The sequence below is a fragment of the Arachis duranensis genome, chromosome 3, assembly GCF_000817695.3.
Source record: "Arachis duranensis cultivar V14167 chromosome 3, aradu.V14167.gnm2.J7QH, whole genome shotgun sequence".
NCBI classification, from domain to species: Eukaryota; Viridiplantae; Streptophyta; class Magnoliopsida; order Fabales; family Fabaceae; genus Arachis; species Arachis duranensis.
In genome coordinates this window covers 53261592-53283416 of record NC_029774.3, presented here as the reverse complement: position 1 = coordinate 53283416, position 21825 = coordinate 53261592, and the positions used below count along the sequence as shown (strand labels likewise).

Below are 21825 nucleotides of genomic sequence, written 5' to 3'. Positions count from 1 at the left end.
TTGGTGTCCCTTTGGGTTTCCTTGGGGTTTTCCTTATTTTTATCATATGTATATATTGTTATGCTCGGACCGGTTACCTTCGCAGCCGGATCTTGAGTCTTGATATTTCTGTTTTTGACACTCCTTTGTATATATACATAATCACGCGTTGGTTATCCTTGTTCGTTACGTTATCGATCAGAGTGTTGCGCTTTCGAGTTGCGATTTTTTTTTGTTTACCCCTTTTTCTACAAAGGCTCCTAGTTATAATCAATCATTCATACTACTATATGTACTAAACTTTTATTTTAGAGGTCGTAATACCTTGCCATCTTTGAATTATGACTTAAGCATAAGACTCTGTATGGTAGGCTGTTACAAATTGTCTTAGTTCAAACTTAGAAAAAGTAGTATTAGAATAACGTGTATGATTAATATAAGCCTAATCAAATAGCAAAACATGAATTCTCTGAAGGCTGTAGTGCTCCTTGGCTTTTTACTTTTCTAGATACTTCTATTGACTCAAATTTCTAATTGATAAACATGCTACTGCTAAGTCTTAAGCCCAAAATTAACATCCAATAGTGCAGAATATTATGATGAATCTAGGCATTATAGAGTAATTATGAATACATCAATAGTTAACCTTTTTAGGCCCAATCTTGAGTTCTTTGTTAATAGTCTCTCAATCCATTTACTCATGTATTCTCCTAATCTATATATGTACTCTCAATCCATTTACTCATGTACTCTCATAATCTATATATTATGTGCTGCCATGATTAGAATAGTTATGATTTCAGATTGGCAAATAAAATAAGGTAGACATGAATGACATTTTGAGTAAGGAAATGCCCATTTTATATTTTATTAAAAAATCGTAAAATTATTTTGAATAATCAAGTCTTTGATTGAGGTGTGGTGAACTATTTTAATATTCCTATTTCCTAAAACCACTGTTATTCATGATAAACCAAATTTGTTTGTTGCAGTAAAGGAAGACAGACATGGTTTTTTTTCCTTTTTAATGATTTTTGAATAGTACATATTAAGTTTATTACTTATTATAGCTATATATATATAGCTAAATTTACATTATCCTCAAACATAATTAATAATTTATAGAATGAATTTTTTTATTTAACTTTTTTGGCTTGTAGTATTTTATGCTATGATGACGATGCTATAGTCTATATAGGCCTTTGCATTTTTGCAGAAATATATAATGAGATCTAGAATTGCAACTATACTATTCTAATGAACAAGTTTTCACAAAAGTGCATCAAATGTAGGCTTTAATTTATTAACATTCATTTCATCAACATTTTTACACACATATATATTATGATATATTAAGAGAGAGGGATTTTACAAAGCAAGAATATATTGTCCAATTGTGCTTGTAGCTTCGAGTGGAAACAGATTGACATCAACTTCTTGTTGAGTAACAAGCTAAGAGAATTGAAAATGAAGTGTCTTCATGTCTTTGTATATATTATATTAAATTATCTATTATCACCCTTAACTGCGGTCTTTGGTTTCATTTTATAAATTTTTTAATATTAATAAGCCATAAATACCCAAGTTCAATTAATAGAAACTAGGGTATGCCAGTGTCATTTTTGCATATTAATACATATTATTATCTGTATATTAATTATTATCACTTTGTTATGATCCGAATGCAGTTAGGAAAGATGTCCAGGGTAGGTCGGTTCACGAAGAAAGCCCGTGTAGACACAACATGTCAACATCCTCAAGTAGGATTTGATGCGGCCTCATCTTTGCAGAGACCGAATTGCCCAATTTCGTTGCCCAGTGGCAGTGGTATCCCCGCATCCTCGTCTTTACGCCCCTTTCGTCCGCCCCGCAGTGAACCACTGCCTGCTCCACAGGCTTGCACGAATGATGTTCAAAACTCGAAACCAGACGCCAAAGACTTAGACCCAGAGGCAGATGAGGTAGATTCTTTTGACCAAAATGTTGATAACCTTTTTGCTGCATCAGATACTCAGAAGCGCAAGGGATGCAAGACCACATAATTTTTGGATGTTAAAACAATTGGTATAAGAGAATTTATTTAATTCTAATTTTCATTCAGCTATTTCCTATGATGTCATCGCAGCTTGGATCCAATAACTAAGAATAAATATGTTTTACAGAATCCGATGGCACAATCAAATAGGTCAAACTGAGTGTGAAGGAAGCTATAAAGCCACCTAACGGAAGAAAGATCGTACTCAGGTTTAACAGTGCACTGCAACCAGTTGAGGATGAAGCAGGTCTATTGAGCGGCGTTATGGGACTACTGGGATCTGACTACACCAAATTCCCAATCTGCGAGAAGGACTGGAGAAAGGTTCACACCAGGGACAAGGTCTATAATGAATGTGTAAAGGTAAAATGTTATTTTTAATTTTTCGTACCATTCCAAACTCATAATTTGAACACTACTGACAACTTAATTTTAATGTTGCAGGAAATATTCCATTTTGAAGAAGATACTAGAGGAATTATCAAGCGTATAATATTCAAAATGCTAGGAAGGGCTTGGAAGGAAACGAGGAACAGATTATACCATCATTGCTATGACCTAGAAATTTCACTTGAAGAAAATATTGAAAACCGCCCAGATGAAATTACTACAGACCATTGGAAATGGTTTCTCGATTATCGTAATAGCAAAGAGACATAGGTAAATTATAGTTTTGTCTCATAACAGAAAAAGTCCATTTATGTCACTTTGAGTTAGTCATAACTAGTGTCTAGTAACTCTTAATTTGATGGCATGACAGGAGTTGTGTAAGAAAAATCCTGAGAATTGATCAAAGCAGCGTTACACCCACACCGGCAGGTCGAAAAGCTTGGCAAGGCTCGGAGAAAAAAAGGTAATCTAATTTTGGGAATGTTTTTGAACTATATCTTCCTCCACTGATTCACTTTGTCATCATTATTGGTATAGTCGGAATGACAAGGGAGGAGAGTTAGTAGAGGAGAGTTGTATCTCTTAACGCACAAAAGAGCTAATGGCTCCTATGTCCATGATGCAGCTTGGGCTATTGGAGTAAGTAATGTGTTGAGAATCGGGGAGTAGTTTCTCCTATGTTTTAGTTTTTAAAATTTTATTGGAAGTCTGTACAGTTAACGACTAGCTAATAAATGATTATAATTGCTTATCTATGTGTGTAGGAAAGAATTGATGCTATTGAGCAACGTGATGAATCCTCTAGACTGTTGTCTCAGAATGATTCGCTTGCTCAAGCTCTCGGAAAAGGAGCACCCGGGTAGGGTGTGTGGCATGGGGTTGGGGCCGACTTCTAGTCAAGTCTTCAGTATAAATTCCCATCAGCCGAGCAATGGTTTTGAAAGGGAGGAGACCCAAAGGATGCTGCTTGAACTACAAGCAGAGTTGGCAGCAGAGAAATTGAAAGGGAAGACAGTGGAGGATGAAGTAGCAGTCGAGAATACCAAAAGACTGACAGTAGAGGATGAAGTAGGAGCCAAGAAGACAAAAAGACAGGCAGTGGAGGATGTAGTAGCAACTAGGAAGGTCAGGATGCAGGCAATGGAGAGTGCTTTGATATGTCTACTTCAAGGGCAAGGTAGGAAGCTGCCATCAGATGTCGCTGCATGGATGAGTATGTTGGAGAGACAGAATAGAAAGTAGATCTTAGGATTATGAAACCTTTTCTTCTTTCAAATATACACTTTTATGTTGTTGATTATGCAACTCTTAGTAAGGAGTACACTTTATTGATATTTGGATAATTATATTAATTAAATTAATGGTTTTGCTATTGTCGTTTACCTTGCAATTTATTTTTTGGGATATAAAATAATAAACTTACTAATATTAATAAGGATTAAAAAAACAAAAAAAAAATGTACATTAAAATAAAAAATAGCGTGGATTGCTAGTGTACAATACAGAATTTTTGTGGCCATTTAACCGGAAAATAGTGGCGGTTGCGAATTAGCTGTTAGAAATTTGAAAATTCAGGTTACGAAATAGCAGCCGTTTAAAACCGCCACCATTTCTAGTTACATTTCAAAAAACATCGTTCGTTAAACAGCAGCGTTTTCAAACTGCCGATGATTACATTTGAACAAAACCGTGGCCGTTAAACAGCGGCGGTTACAAACCGCCGATTATTTTGTGTGGAGATCACTGTTGTCTAGATCGTGGTGGTTTCAAACTGCCGCTAAACATTGCGACGCTATTTATGGGATTTGCGGCGGTTGTGCCAGCAGTTCCTAAGAACCGCCGCAAAAACATATAGCCACCCACTAATAGGCGACGCTTAACAAACCGCTGAAATTCCGTTTCGCGGCTACTTAAAACCACTGCAAATCACTCCAAGAATCGCCGCTATTTCTCGTTTCCTTTGTAGTGGTTCATCAATAAAAGAGGCATAAAAGAGAAATTAACACTACAAAGTATGAGAATGAAGGAGTAGAAACAAGAAATTGTAAGGGAAACAAGATGAAAACAAGAAATCAAGCCTAGATCTAGGATGCAAATAAGCCTAAGAACCCTAATTCTAGAGAGAAGAGGGAGCTTCTCTCTCTAGCAAACTAACCTACATGATGCTATCCTACAATTAAGTGCTCCCCCTTTGCCCAAGCTTGAATTAAGCATGAAATAGCCTCAAGAATGGGTTGGATTCGGGCATGGGTAGCTCAGAAATCGCCCCCAGTGCTTTCACTTTAATGAGGTCACGTGCGAGCTACGACGCGTACGTGTGGGTCACGCATACGCATCGCTTGGCATTTTACTATTTACGCGTACATGTTATGTCATGCGTACGCATCGCCATGCGACTTCATATCAACGCGTGCGCGTGGTGCCACGCGTGCGCGTCGATTAATGCTCCCCAAATCCTTGTTTTTCCATGATTTCTCCACTTTGGATGCTTTTCTCTTCACTCCTTTGATCCATTCCTACCTTTTTCAACCTGAATTCACTAACAAACACATCAAGTGATCTAGTGAAATCAAAGGTGAATTAAAATTACCAATTTAAAGGCCTAAAAACACTTGTTTTTACACTTAAGCACAAATTAAGAGAGAATTACAAAACTATGCTATTTCATTGAATAAGTGTGAGAAAAGGTGATAAAATCCTCCAAAATAAGCACAAGATAAACCACAAAATTGGGGTTTATCAAAAAGCGTTGTGTCGAAAATTCTAGTAAAACATGTAAATATTTTATTAGAATTATGGATGTGGTTCAACTGGGTTCAACTGGGTTTCTTAGCTTTTTCAAGTCTTATATATCGTGTATTTGTAATGTGATACATTATATTTGAATAATCCATTTCTGCTTTTCACTTTTCAAATAATAGTAAGAGATGACAGTTGTGTGGAAAATTTTGTCTTGTTTATGAGTTAGGACTTTCATCTGAGAAACTCCTACTATATGAATATGAAATCTAAAAGTGATGATATATATTTTTTAGTGCTAAGTTGCTAGATATCCCTTATGGAACTTGTGAAACAACCATGAACATAATTAATTATATTAAAACTGTAGATAATACAGGATATATATATAAGCCACAGAAATGATATATCAATTAAAACTTAAGCAATTTAAATTACATAAAACATTTTAATCACTTCAAAAGCATTATTATATTCTAGCTATTTCTTAATACATACATAGATAGCAGGTATAGTACTAATGTAACTAATGATCATCAGCTAGTTAAATTAATATTTAACTATAAATACATATAGTTAGGCGAAGCATGCACGCAATGATTGAGGTTCACAAGTCTCAAATAATGATCAGAAAATATTGTGTGGTAATTACCTTATCATTTATTGGTATCTTTTATTAATTCATTTTCTACTTCTTGATAAATAATAAATTTCTGCTCCTTGTTTTTGTTTCAGATAGCTAAGGATCTAAGCCCTGCATATTTGTTGAGATAAGGGCATGGCTTCCATTGTGTCATATATTATTATTCTTTGGTTCATTCTTTTTTCCCTAATCTAATTTCTTTTTTATTTTTCCCCTTGTTTTACAGGTCTAGGTACACTTATTTTTAAGTTACTCTTGGTTGTTCGGTATTATTTTATATATGGTAATTATTGTATCTTTGACCTACCCTAAGTGTTTTTGGTATCCTTCTAATTATTATGTTTCTGTCTTGTGATTATTTTCTATTGTAGAAATTAGAACTTGCAATGAATGTCTACCATTGTTGTATTACAGTATTAGTTTTATTTAGTGACTGAGGTTGCATGTTAGTGGTCCTGTTATTTCTTTTAAAAATAAAAGATGAGTTTTATTCAGGAGATGACAATGACAGATAATAACATAAGCACAACATCATCATGCAAACACTCATTTTCTTACTCATTTCTTTAAACTCATAATAGGGTCTATATATTTCTGATTACCTTAGAAGCAGCTTCAATTGAAATCAAGTACCAAGGACAAAGTACCAATCCATTTCAAGAATTACAGCCTACTATTTTGCTTTTCCTCACAGCAATATTTTGCCATGCCATGACACCAATAACATCAAAACTTGGCTGCCAAATTGCCATTATCTTCCATGTTTCTGGGCTACTTGGCTGCGAGAACCTACTTTGGATCCATGTTGCCCAATTTTGGTGGTGATATGTAATCATCAATGTGGTTCCATTATTAGTAGTTTTATTACGCATTTGAAAGTTAGTTCTCTAACATGGCTTGTAGTATTTTTTATTGTTTAGATCTGTAATATGATTTATTACTTTTCAAGAGAAATTTGTGTATCAATATTTTGAGTTTAATAAAATATCTCATTTTGTAGTAATTAATTTTAGTATATTTATATTATGCATAATAATAATAATTGTTGGCAAAACTAATTGAGATTCTAGAAAAAAAAGATAGTTCGTTGCTTCTAAGAAAATGAGTATAATGTAATTAAAAAAAGTCTTTAAGATTTTAGCGGCAATAGTAATGGCAACTAAAAGTAAATACTATTATAATTTTAGAATTATTTTTAGTGACCATATAAATTGCCGTAAAATGAATTTTGGCGGCAATAGGAATGGCCGCTAAAAGTGAATAACATTGCAATTTTAGAATCATTTTTGGTGGCCATATAAATTGCTAAGAAAATGGCCACTAAAAGTTATATACTTTTTGCGGCCGTTAAAAAGGTCTTTACCGGCAAATGTTATAATTGTCGCTAAAACCTTTTAGCGACAAAGTATAAGACGGCTAATGTCTAATTGCCAGTAATTGTATTAATAGCTATTTTTATTGTCGCTAAAAACGAAATAAATGGCCGCTAAAAGTGATTTTTCTTGTAGTATCCTTACCAAGATATTTTTAGCATTTGAATTTACTTAGTTAATTGTCTTAATTGCTCCTAGTTTAATTTCTTGTTTGTTTCTTTAACTTTTTGCTATTTAAATTCCCATTACTTGCAATCAAAACCTCGAACTCCCATAGCCAATAATATGCACTCAATTGTGATTCCAAGGGAGAACAATCCGGGATTAAAACTCCCAATGTTTGATTTGAATTGTGACATTCTAAACTAAACCTTAAAGAGTATTAGATTTCGGTTTAGAGCTACAATAAAATTGGGATTTTAAACTTGTGAATTTTTTAAATCGATATTTAGCCACTACAAAAATAATCACTTTTAGCGGCCATTTATTTTACTTTTAGCGGCAATAAAAATAGCCGCTAATACATTTACCGGCAATTAGATATTAGCCGTCTTATGCTTCGCTGCTAAAAGGTTTTGGTGACCATTATAACATTTGCCGGTAAAGACCATTTTAATGGCTGCAAAAAAGTATATAACTTTTAGGGACAATTTTCTCGGCAATTTATATGGACACTAAAAGTAGTTCTAAGATGGAAATATTGTTCACTTTTAGTTGCCATTGCTATTGCCGCTAAAATCCTTTTTACCGGCAATTTATATGGCCACTAAAAAAATTCTAAAATTATACTATTATTCACTTTTAGCTGCCATTACTATTGCCGCTAAAATCTTAAAGTTATTTTTTTAATTATACTCATTTCATTAATTAGAACTAACAACCTATATCTTTTCTATAATAATAATAATAATAATAATAATTTGCATTTGAATTTTGATCAAGAAAATTTGAAATAAATTTTCTATTAAAATGCTCCTTTTGACAAAATAAAATGTTAAAAGCGATATTTATCAATACATAATAGAGGTTTGTTTGTCATTTCATTGACTTTGAATACATTTTGCAGAAAATAAAAAAAAGAAGCCAAAATATGCTCAATTGTTCTAGGCCAATGCTAGAAAAAGCCACCAACTATGAGTCCCACAGCAGTATAACACCATCTGCATAACAAATTGAAATTTAAGTTAAAGTTAATGTTCTAATGCATGGTGAGAAAAGCCTGAATAAGAAACAGGTGCATTATGTGAGAACAGATTCCATTATATCTATTTATTACGAGTGCATAGATTCAGGTACCTCATCTGAATGGGAGAACAGAAAGCGACAATCTAGGAAACAAGGCATGTCTGCAAACCACGTGTTGAAAGATTATCGCAAAAATAAAATAGAAAGTTTCTCTAACAAGAGCCAGGCAAAATTTTTGATAATTTTAGACTTCTTTGTCTATATGCACAATGCACTAACTAGAGCGTGCTGGACTCAAATAAATATTATTTATGATAATTTTAATGAACAGTTGGTATAATATTATGTATGGTATTAGTTAATTAGTGCTGGATTCAAACAATAATAGAAGATATAGTCTTTCAAGAAAATAACTATTAGCATCAAACCTGATTTCAAGTGCTGCATGATGCTAACTCATGACCACTAATAGCATCAGGAACCTAATCAATACAGTAATGTCAAATAAAAGAAAACAGATCACAAGAAAAAATTTCAAATTTCAAAAATTACCTACATAAAAGAATTTTCATTGAAATCTTGAGTCATAGATGAACCTGTTGAAACAAACTTACACAAAACTTGTCTCATAAAAGATAATTCAGCCAACATTTTATTTTGATTTTCTTTCATCAACTTCATTTCTTCTTCATGTTTCTTCTTTAGCACCTTTATTTCTTGTTGTAATTTTTGAGCAACCTCATTAGCAAATGCATCCGAAACAAATTTACCATAACATGATTTATTACCCCACAATAAAGAAGGTGTTGGACCAAGTCCTAAACCCCGTACGTAACCATTTCTATCACTTTCCAATACTTGAGAATAAACATCTCCTTCCCAAGCAACACGATTATTGGATTCTTCATTAGATAGCTCGCCATTGTTCAACTTCTCTTCAATTAATTCCTATATAGAAAGAACTAAATTTCACAATTGAGTGAAGCTAAAAAGGAGGATACACGTATGTTCCTATTTTAGAACTAAATACATGATTTAGTTCCTTTATACTTTTCAATCACAACAAGAAGATACAAATTCATAAATTTTACCACTGCTTTTGGAGATTCCTCATCCAATGGTCTACCATCCTTACGCCTTTTATGAATTTTGAGAAAAATCTCAGCTCGTGAAGGTTCGATTCCATCCTTCCCCTAACAAAATGACAAAGTTAAAAGAGAAGTGCAAATGTGCAAATGTTCAATCCATCAATGTTACAGAAAATTAATCCAACCTAGCGATTAATTGACTTTTCAGCTGAAATTGAAAATGGCAATTTAAGTATAGAAAAAATAAAGTCACGCGGAGACATGAATGATTTGCAGACATATGGTTCTAAATGTAACAAAGACATGCGTGTATGAATTGGACACCACGAGCATAATATATATTCTCCTCCACCTTGAATAATTTAATCTAATATAATATTATATAGTATTTTTTAGACCCACCAAGTTACAATGAAAACAGACCAATAGTATAACCCGAGTACCTGGTGCTCTGTCATCTCAATTCTCAAAGTCACACTCCTACACACAATAGAAACAAGAATTTCCCAACAGCCACCAAATATGACAACTCATCCTCTCTGTCTCTCTTCCTTGTTCTCATCCAACTTTTATAAATTATCATGATAACTTGCAGATTAGAATTTATTTAAATGAAGATTAGATGCTAACTTACAGAAAAAAAATTCCTGCTCAGGCATAGAAGTGGCTCTAGACCCCAGACAGCAAAACCAATGATACCAAGAGGAGGAATAAATTGATGTACAAATTGTACAGTGAATTTTCATGATATAGTGCACTGTGGCTTACATAAATTTAAAAATAAATTAATTAAAAATATAAGTATGTCTACAGAGATTGTGTTCTGCAATAAATAGGTGATAAAGGAAGAGATGTGCTGAATTCAGCACTAGATAAAACTCTTGTGGCGTTGCGGCTCTATATCAATCATCACAGAGTAACTTAAGAGTATAATATGCATCATGCAATGAAACAATGAGTAACTTAAGAACTCTTTTTTACATGAATACCTTTGATAAAAGTATGCCAATTAATTAAGCATCTGAAGACATCATTAATGTTATTAAAATTTTATATACCTAGATCATATTTCTGCCATTACCTATATTCAATTATTATTACAAAGAACGCATTTTGTTTATTCCCATTACGAAAGAATAAAAATGAAACAAATATGGATACAATGATTAATGAAAGGGTAAAAGTTGCTTACAATTCTCAATGTAAGACCAGCGAAAAGCAGTATGGATAAGCAAAGAGCAAGAGGAAGGTAGTCCAGGCAGCTCAAAAAGCTGTTATTGCAACCAAAGCAAGAAAGTGATTAGGATTTAGGATTGTGTTGGAGCAAATCAAGTACAGGAATATGTAGTTGGGGGCATAAATGTTTTTCTCTTACAATAGGCATACTTTTTTATCCTAAAATCACAAAATTGTCCACAAAATTACTATTAAAATTGTCCACAAAATTGTCCAAAATTCATAATATATAACTACCTCACAAATGAACTTATTATCAAAAGACAAATTTATTAAGGTATACAAGCCCAACAGATTTGATGGTATCCCTTGTGACCAAAGGGCTTCTTGCCATAACCAAAAGGGATGGTGCACTATTACCACCACCTTCTAAAACTGAAACTAAGGTAATGCATCACAATTAAACTTACATTTATAATTTAAAATATGAGATGAAAAAAATAGAGTATGAAACAACGAAATTACCAAATGCATGCATTTACCCAAGAAGTATCATGAGGCAAATATATTAAAGCACACGTTTTCTTATTGCTTCATTTAAATATGCATTATATTATGGATTAGTTTTGTGATGAGTATAAACAAAAATGAACTAATTAATCAAGTATGTCATCTCTTCTTTATATTAAAGTAAGAAACAGGTACAACAAGAAATTGTCGCTCTACAGATGGATCATCATAGCAGGAGCTGCATGACCAAAAATTATGGAAAAAATAATTGCCTTGAAAATTTAGAAATCACCAAAGCTAAGCAATTCTATCTATGACCAAAACAAGTATGAAATTCTGAGAGGAAAAATCGAGTTCATTCTCTCAAACTTCAAAGTCACAAAACCTTGACTAATCAAAATTAAGCTTAACAAGGACACACGATGTAACCTTTGAATCTTCAAATTCTAAAAATAGACAAGAAAGCACAAAATCTTTTATCACAAAATAAAAAATCACCTGAACAATTTTTTCAAAACCTTCGAACAAAGCAGAAACAGAAAGCAATTTGAGACCTAATTAATAAATGAAGAGAAATTAACAAATAAAGAGAAATTATGAAATTATACTGAACTAATCAAGCAACTAAACACATTATCAATTTGAATAGTGAGATCAGAGAGAGTGAATTTTTACTTCAAACAAATGCAGAGACATAAATCAAATCATAAAACAAACCTGGATCTGAGTGGATCTGGCGTGGATTCGACCTAGATCTGAGGTAGAGCGTGTAGAAAAGAAGACAGATGTGCGTGTAGAGCGATAGGCGGCGATGGCAAGGCCTGTGACGGCGATGGTGGGCGGTTGTCGGTGGAGAATGTTGAGATGGAGTGGATTTTCAAGGAGTGATTATCTGAGTCAAGGTTCAGTGGGATATCTGAGACAAGGTTCTCTCTTCCTTGCATAGGTGTGCAATTTAAGAAATTAAAAAATATCATAATAAAATTTTTAGTGGTAATTAATTAATGGCTGGTATTAATTTATAAAAATTAAAATTAAAAGTAAAAATAAATAATAATTTAGTGGCAATAATAATAATTGCCACTAAAATTTGTTTTTAAAATTTTTTTATGTATTTTTTAGCAGCAATAAAAATAATTGCCATTATAATATATAGTAATAATGGCAAATACATAATTACCGCAAAAAGATAACTTAAATGAAGAAATTAGTGGCTATTATATTATTGCCACTAAAAATTTGTCGCTAAAACATATTTTTCTTGTAGTGAGCGTCTATCACTTGTCTAAGCCTCTATTTTTCATGAACCCAACGATAACAACAATGACTTCCCTTGCCGTTGCACCTGATGAAGTCCAATTTCTTATGATTGATTATGTATATTTTAAGGGATTCTATTAAGCTTCTCTATGCATTTTGTGCTTAATTGACTATATTTGTGATTCTTGTTCTTAATTGCGATTATTGACAAAATAGTATGTTTCTTATCTATAATTCTAATTTGCTTGGATTTTAAGTCATCCAATCCACTTGGTACTTTGACAAATTCATTAGGTTGAATTATGGTCAACTAGAAGCAAGGATTTTAGCCAACCTAAGGTCGTGCAGGGGACTTCCAACGATGCAAGCGAAGCCTTGCATACATGAGGTTATGCTGCATATACGGCAGATTGCCGCAAACACGACAATGCCATCTCGTTTTTGGTTTAAGTGGCACATGAGCTCGCATTTTGGGCCCAAAAAGGCTCCAAATATCATATTTTATATGCATTTAAGGATGAAATGTAAAGGAGAATAAAAAAAGAAGAGCTTAGTTTTAGTATATTTTAGTTGGGTTTTCTAGAAAGAGAAGTTCTCATCTTTCTCTAGAATTAGGGTTAAATTAGTTAGTTTAGGTTAGTTTTATTTTAATTTATTTTAATTATTGCAAGCGTCAAGCTTAAAATTCATCTTCTTCTAGTTCTCTTTGTATTACATTTTCACTTTCATGCTCTCTTTTATTTTGTTATTGTGAATACTTATGAATGTTTGACTTTAAATATTTAATTTAAGTATGATGAATAACGTTCCTTATAGGTTTTTATTTATTTATGCTTCTTGATGTTAATGTTATGTTTATTGTAAATTTGATGATGATTAAAAGTAGATTTTAGTTAGTTGCAAGTTTATATTTTATGATGCACACCAAATATTTGACAAATTATTTGAATTAGTTATGGAGTAGATTTTCACACTTGGTTTGGGGTTAAGAATTAAGCCGATCTTGAGTCATCATTGTCCTAATTGATTAGTAATGGCAAGTTGTTGTTGATTAACCTTATTTTTAGGGTTAAGTACGATTTTGGTCCCTAAGGTTGAGGCTGAAAAATTCTTTCATCTCCAACCTGTTTTTGCACTCAAATTCGTCCTTAAGGTCCAATGTGGTTTTAAAATCATCCTTTAGACAATTATATCCTTACCTTACCCTATCATCATCACACTCCGTATGTGCCACATCTCTTCCTACTTCCTCTATTCTCCTTCTTTGTAATCTGTCTATCTCCCTCCCTTCCCCTCTCTATCCTTCTTTAAAATTGTTATGTTGTTGGTGTTGTTGAATATGTTGAAAGGGAGAAACAACCACGGAAGAGATGGTGGGAAGAGATGCTAAAAGGAGCACATGAGCAGAGGTTGCCGTAGCACCCAAGTGGTAGAGACATAGGTGGCAATGCAGGAACGGAGTAGTGATGCAGGAGGAAAGGTCAAATTGAGCAACAATATCGACAATGGAAGAACCTCCTTCGATTACAGAGAAGGAACAATGTTGGCAACGGTGGATGAGGCCATTGATGCGAGCGAGGTGAGCGGCTAGGGTAGTGCCAGTGACAGTCACCTTCTGAAGCCATTGCGGCAACACCAACGAAGGCAACAACACTCTATCTGTTTGCGTCCTTCCCCTCTCTCTTTTTGGTGAAGCAATGATAGCAGCGATGGCTTCCCTCGTCGTCGCACCTTTCTTCTTCGTCTCCTTCCAATTTTGCATCCCTCTCTTGCCATTTCTCTCCTTCGTTCTACCCCTTTAAATCTCGATATTGTTACTTCTGTGAGAAGGGAAAAGAAAAGAAGGAAACGGTGAAAGAGAGACAGTATAAAGAATAGAGGAGGTATACTAGTAGGGTATTTTTATCATTTAAAATTTATTGTCTTCAAAAGGACGATTTTAATATTAAATTGAATGTTGGGGACCGTTTAAAAAAAAGGTTAGGATGATTTTGATTTTCAGGCTAAACCATAAGGACCAAAATCATACTTAACTCTTATTTTTACTAATGCTAAATTTTTACTAAATAAAATTTGTATGTTGATTAACCTTATTTTTACTAAATTCAATTAATATGTTGGTTAGGATTTGCCATTTGGGCTAATTGAGTTTAATTGACTTTATTATATGTGTAGAGGTTAAATTATTAGTCTGCTCTTAAAAATGATCATAATTTCTAGTTTTGTGACAATGATAGTGATCCTTGATTTTCAAGCCTAGTCAAAGCCCTTACTTTAATTGTTGTCAACTGTGAGTTGCTTGATTTTTTGTTAGTTTCTTTAATTTCTCTTTATTTTCTTGCCACTTAATTAATGAATTGTACTTTTAATTTCTTTCTATTTTAATTCATGTTAATTGCAATGAAAACCCTCCAAAACTACAAGAATTTGACAAATTAGCGACGAACTTTTGCGAGAAATATTTTTTGTCACAAACTAGTGAGAAATTAATGACGTGCTAACGACAAAATTAATAAGCAGTCACAAAATATATGAACTTAAGACAAGCGACTAATAAGCGAGAGATTCACGAGTAAGTTTGTTTTTCTCAAATTGAGTTTTGTAACTTAAAAAAGAGCGGAAAAAATTTTCTTGCTAATTTGTCACAAATTAATTAGCAACTGACAATGTTCTAGCAAATCAATCACTTAGGAGTTCAATCGAATAAAAGTAAAGTAGAGAGGGATATTGTCATCACTATTCCGTCGCAAATGCTTGACATACAATTAGCGAGAAATAATTCACACACTAGTTGGTCGCTAAATGAACTTTGTTCAAAAAGGCTAATTAGTGAGGAACAATGTTCCTAACTAATCTGTCACAAAGACTTGAAATGCATCTTGCGATTGACAATTTCCTAGCTAATTTGTCAGCAAAGTTTTTATTTTTAGTGAGCAACTAGTTTCTCGCCAATTTATTGCATAATATTGTAAAATTCAAATAAATTAGGTTAGCGATGGAAAGTAGTCATCGCTAACTAGTCACAACAAATAAATCATTCAGCTAGGAAAGTATTTCTTACTAATTTGTCACTAAAGCGAAAATATGGATATTGAGTGTCTAGGACCTCAGTAGCGAGAAATTGGCGACCCTTTAACAACTGACACATTTTGTTCGCTAATTTCAAGTCGCTAAGTTGTCACAATTTTAATTTAGTAAGCGACTTGGCAACTACAATCTTTTCGCAAAGCAAAAGCTATATCCTACCTATTTTTTAGCAAATTACTCTCTAATCTTGTTGGAAATCCGTTGCAGAGTTATAACAAATCTAAAATTAACCGAGAAAATTTTTGAAGTAACTAGTCGCAATTGAGTTACTAATCAGAAGCTTATTTATTGAGGAATTAGCGACCGCTTAACCCTTTCCTCTTCCTCTCCCGTTCTTCTAGCAGCTTTCTGTCTTTTTTGTCCTCCCTGGCAAGCCAAGCAATAGGCTAGCAACACGTCGTCATCCTCCACAACTCCACACATGCCGTAGTAACTCTCCGGCAACAGTGTAGCATGTTGTCGTTCTCGTAGCGCCTCTTCAATTGCAGATTCAGTCTCCTGCTATTTTTGCTTCTTGATTTCTCTGTTCTTGCTATTGTGTTTTGTTTCTTGATTTTCTATATTCTTGCTATGGTTTGTTGTTCTTCACTACTATTTATTTGTTGTTCCTAGTTTCTTGCTATTGTTTGTTGTTCTTGATTTTTTGTTCTTAATTTGTTGTTCTTCACTGTTGCTAATTTTTTTATTGATTTTTAATTTATTGTTCATCACTATTGGCTGCTGCTTGATGGGCTGAATTCACTACCCTTCCCCAATAATATTGATGAATTCGCTCTTGAAAGGTACACCAAAATTATCGTCAAGTATTAACCTACAGTGGAGTGGGATCGTATCCACAGAGATTGGTAGATTTGAGCAATTTTAATCAATTGGTGAATTAGTCAACCTCAACAGAATAAGTTGTGTGTGTAGAATTATAAATGGCAGAAACATAAATGGAAAAGAAATAAAAGAAAGCAATAAAATTCAAAAATGGAAATAACAAGAATGTAAAGGGGAATGGGATTTTACAGAATGTAAGTAAATCTATAAAAGAATGGGAGAGATAAGAATGGGGGAATTCATTGAGATCAGGAGATATTGTCTCTTTGGATTAATTCTAGCTCATATCCTCTTCAATCATGCAACTCATTGACCTCTTGGCAATCATGATTGATTGAGCCCCAATCCCTTGGTGACGCAATCTCTCAGATCTTGATCAGTAGCCAATTTCTTGGTCTAATTACTCATGAAGAGAGATATGCTTCGTCCCTGATTATACCACACATCATCATAGGTCCAGGTAGAGGGAGGATTGTATGTCACCATATCCAAACACTAAAACCCAGATTCTACTCAAGTGTGAGAAGGAATTTCTAGCATGGTTTCATGTTTCCTTTTCCAAGGTTCCCATGAAACCTATTTTGCATTCAATCTCTTTTCCAAGTTAATTTAACACTAAGCATGAAAATCAAAATTCCTTCTAGCAAATCAAAGAGAAGATGAAGAGAAGAAGAAATTCACTATCATTAATCCATCAAGTACAATAGATCTCCCTCTCTCAATGAAAGGAAATTTAGCCACTCATAGCTCAGAGAGGAAGTACAAAAGATGGAAGAGATGAAGTGTGAAAACTAAAAGTGAAATCCCCAAAAACTAAACTCTGTGACTTGTTAACCCCCTTTTTCAATACTTCCAAGGGTATTTATACTACTCCTAGATCTAGAAAATAAAAGAAAATTACAAAAGTAAAAAGAAAATTACAATTTGGAGGGAAAAGAAACTCAACAAACGTGATCTTCCAGCTGGCGTGTGACTGGCGCTTCTCTGGCGTGTCACGCTCCTTCTGTTTCTGATTTGGCGTGCCACGCCTCTCTATTGAAGTGGCACGCTGTCCTCTATTTCACTCCTGGTGTGCCATGCCTTCTAGCCTAAGTGGCACGCCCAGGACATTTTAAAGGGAAAAGTAGCCTGGCGTGCCACGCCTTCGAACCAAAGTGGCACGCCCAGGACATTTTAAAGGGCAAAGCAACCTGGCGTGGCATGCCTTCGAACCAAAGTGGCACGCCCAAGGTCACTTCCCTTATCTCTATGCTTCTGGAGATTTGTACCAGCGTGGCACGCCTAGGGTCTGGCGTGCCACGCCCTTCTTAAAGCTTCACCCCCTTGCCGGCGTGCCACGCCTCGCCTTCCAAGTGGCACGCCTGAGTTTATTGGGTCCTCTTCTTTCTCTTTGGAAAATACTACCAGCGTGCCACACCATGAGACTGGTGTGTCACGCCCTTTATTTGCTTCATCTTCTTGCTGGCGTGCCACGCCTCATCTCCCAAGTGGCACGCCTGAGTTCACTAGCCCTTTGATTCCTCTTCTGGAAAACACTACCAGCGTATCATGCCATGAGACTGGCGTGTCACGCCCGTCATTTGCCATGGTCCCAGATGTTGGTGCGCCACGCCTGGATGATCAAGTGGCACGCCAAAGTGAGATAATTAAGCTGGCGTGCCACGCCTTCGATACCAAGTGGCACGCCCAGCTTTATTTGGCCTCCTTAGGTGCTGGCGTGCCACGCCTTATTGCTCAAGTGGCACGCCTTAGTGGGACTTCTTGAGCTGGCGTGGCATGCCTTCGATACCAAGTGGCACGCCCAGCTTTTTCATCTTTATCATTGATCCACTGCACATTTAGTACACAATTTTCATTCAGGATTTCATCAAATCCTGGGTCTGGTTGCTTCATCCTCTCCTCATAACTTCGAGTGGAGTTGACCCTTTTCACCATCAGCACCCTTTCTATGTTAGAGGGACTATAGTCTATGGTCTTCCCCTTCACATAGCTAATATACCCATAAGTTTTCCCTGGCTGTGGCACGGCATTAGCATAAAACTCCTTTACCACTCCTTCCACCACTTTCTTTGGTGGGTTGCAGAAGAGTGCCCAGCCCCTGTTGTTGATCTCAATGTTGATCTCAAGGTGCTCATTCCTTCCTAGTTGAAAGCCGACCTCTGGGATGATCTCTCTCTCACTCACCCAACCATAGAATTGGTTTTGATTGAATGCTGAGAGGAATTTGTACTAATTGAAGTTTGAGCTTGAGGAACCTAAGGTTGGTTCTTTGGTCTTTCTTTTCTTTGAGGTTGAGGATCTTGGTGGTGCCATTAGGTGGAGAGAGAGAGAAAGAGAGAGAGTGTGTGTTTAAGGGTTCTGAGATATTAATAGAGTGTTACAAAGAAACACAAGCAAAACAAAGTTTTGCCCCAACACCAAACTTAGCACTTGATTGTCCCAATCAAGTAGAAAGATAAAGAAAAAGAAGAACGAGAGAAGAAGGAAAAGTCTCTGTGAGTTTGTTATATGGAGGGAATGGGGAGGGTAGGGGATTTATAGGATTGAAGGGTGTGGTTCGAATGGTGGGAAAAGAAGGGAATTCAATGTTTTCCACTTGGGGAGTGGCGTCTAGCGTGGGAAGAGGCGCCAACCCTTATCCCGCTGTGCTCCCTGAAGATGTTGAGTTCCAAAGTGTAAGTGCACTTTGACCTCCTTGTTATCTAACAAGTGGGCCCCATTCAATCTCCTAAAAAAAAGAAAACAAAAACCCCATTAGTAATGACAAAATGATCCTCTACATTCCTTTTTAATGCTAGTGAATGGGATTGCAATTGATGGTTGTCCCTTGGGATACCAAACTTAATTCATTTGCATCTCAATAAATTGGGTTTATCATTGGGGTTTCAATGTGTTCATGGGGAAGAAATAATTTCAATCCTTTCACATTCTTTGTGCCTAATATCCCCTGAACACATTAAAATCCTCATTCAAGCCTCCACCAATGTATTAAATGCTTCCACATTGAGTGGTATTGGGCTTGCTGATTGATTCTCGTATGGTAGTGGCCACACCAAATTTAATCTTTGGGCTTACTCCCAAAAAAAATTTAATTTATCTAGATGCTTGTAACCCTAGATCAAGTTGGTGAGTGGCCACACCAAACTTAGCATTTTAGCTAGTTCTTAGCCCAATCACTCATCATTATTAGTAAATGTTTTCATCCAGCTCCACCTCCAAAAGAATAGCACACAATTTAACTCACAAAGCTATCTTAACTATCAAAACTAAAATTAACTTCCTAAGCTAATATTTACAATCTACTTCTAATAAAGCAATAAATCAAAAGGATATAAAGTGTTGGGTTGCCTCCCAACCAGCGCTTCTTTATCGTCACTAGCTTGACGTTCTTCCTTTTTTAGTTGAGGTGGTAGCTCACTCTTCTTTCATTCAGTGAGTCCCCTAGGTAATGCTTGAGTCTATGGCTATTTGCAGTGAAGGTTCTCTGTGTTTTGTCCTCCATGAGCTCCACTTGACCATAGGGGTACACTTTGATGATGGTCAAAGGTCCAAACCATCTAGACTTAAGCTTCCCAGGGAAGAACCTAAGTCTAGAATTGTACAATAACACCTTTTGTCCTTCAGTGAACTCCCTCTTTGATATCTTTTGATCATGCCATCTTTTTGTGTTCTCTTTGTAGATCTTTACATTTTCATATGCTTGGTTCCTAAATTCTTCTAGCTCATTGAGTTGCCTCAGCCTCTTTTCTCCAGCAGCTTGCTCATCAAAATTCAGCAATTTTAGAGCCCAGAAGGCTCTATACTCCAGTTCAACTGGTAAGTAGCAAACCTTGCCAAATACTAGTTGGTATGGTGACATCCCAATGGGGGTCTTGAAGGCTGTCCTGTAGGCCCATAAAGCATCGTCTAGTTTCTTAGACCAGTCCTTCCTTGAGCTTCCAACAGTTTTTTCAAGAATCCTTTTTAGCTCTCTGTTGGAAATCTCTACTTGCCTGTTGGTCTACGGATGATAAGGGGTTGCCATCTTGTGTTTGACTCTATATCTGAGAAGGAGTGCTTCTAATTGTTTATTGCATAAATGTGTCCCTCCATCACTAATGAGTGCTCTGGGAACTCCGAACCTGCTGAAAATGTTCTTTCTTAAGAAGCTCATTACAACCTTGTTGTCATTTATGGTGGTGGCAATAGCCTCCACCCACTTTGACACATAATCTACAACCACAAGTATATAACTATTTGTGTAAGAGGATGGGAAGGGCCCCATGAAGTCAATCTCCCATACATCGAATAGTTCTAGCTCCATTATAAATCTCTATGGCATCTCATTATTCCTGGGTAAATTGCCAGCCCTCTGGCATTCATCACACCTTGACACCAAGTCCTTTGCATCCTTGAAAATGCTTGGCCAGTAGAATCCACATTGGAGCACCTTGGCTACTGTTCTTTCTCTACTAAAGTGACCTCCATATGTATATCCATGACATTGCCAAAGCACCTCTTGTCCTTCTCCATGGGATATACACCTCATCAAGATCCCATCAGCACACTTTTTGAACAAGTATGGCTCATCCCAGATATAGTATTTGGCATCTTTGATGAGCTTTCTCTTTATATGTTTGTTGATGTTGGTTGGTAGTTCCCCAATGGCCTTGAAATTGGCTATGTCAGCAAACCAAGGGGTCTCTTGTATCATCATCAATTGCTCATCCGGAAAGCTTTCATTCACTGCAAGATGGTGTGCTCCTTCTTCCTCTTGTAGGATCCTTGAGAGGTGGTTAGCAACTTTGTTCTCTACTCCACTCCTATCCTTAATTTCGATGTCAAACTCTTGGAATAGCAGGATCTATCTTATTAGCCTTGGCTTGGATTCTTGTTTTGTAAGCAAGTATTTGAGTGCTGCATGATCAGTGAATATAATTACTTTAGAACTAATGAGATATAATCTAAATTTATCAAAAGCAAAGACAATGGCAAGTAATTCCTTCTCTATAGTGGTGTAGTTCCTTTGATTTTCATTAAGGACCTTGCTGGCATAATAAATGACATGCACCAATTTATCCTTTCTCTGTCCTAAAATAGTACCCATAGTAAAATCTGATGCATCACACATCAACTCAAAAGGTAGATCCCAACATGGTAGTGCTATGATAGGTGCAGAGGAAAGTTTGTTCTTAAGCTCCTCAAAGGCTAACATGCATTCATTATCAAAAACAAAAGGCACATTAGAGACAAGTAGGTTTGCTCAATGGCTTGGCAACCTTAGTGAAGTCTCTAATAAACCTCCTATAAAAACCAGTGTGTCCCAAAAAGCTTCTGATTGCTTTGACATTACAAGGTGGAGGTAACTTTTCAATCACCTCTACCTTTGCCCTGTCTACTTCAATGCCTTTCTTTGAGATTTTATGACCAAGGACCACTCCTTCTGTAACATGAAATGGCATTTTTTCTAGTTTAAAACATGGTTAGTCTCTTGGCATCTCTTTAGCACCAGGGCTAAGTGATGCAAGCAATCAGAATATGTGTTACCAAATACAAAGA

The 21825-nt window shown here is 35.5% G+C and overlaps 1 long non-coding RNA gene across 9 annotated transcripts; it reads right to left on the bottom strand.

Moving 5' to 3' along the window:
• Positions 1-8112: 8112 nt before the first annotated feature.
• LOC127745656 (uncharacterized) lies at positions 8113-12043 on the bottom strand. 9 transcript variants are annotated; one of them, XR_008006885.1, is made up of 7 exons: positions 11836-12043; positions 10625-10703; positions 9436-9537; positions 8897-9292; positions 8773-8826; positions 8456-8505; positions 8114-8319 (listed from the first exon to the last, which is right to left on the bottom strand). It is a non-coding gene; the product is annotated as an uncharacterized LOC127745656 (long non-coding RNA). The 9 variants fall into 9 exon arrangements; XR_008006886.1 differs by having other exon boundaries at positions 8901-9292; XR_008006888.1 differs by having other exon boundaries at positions 8959-9292.
• Positions 12044-21825: the final 9782 nt, after the last annotated feature.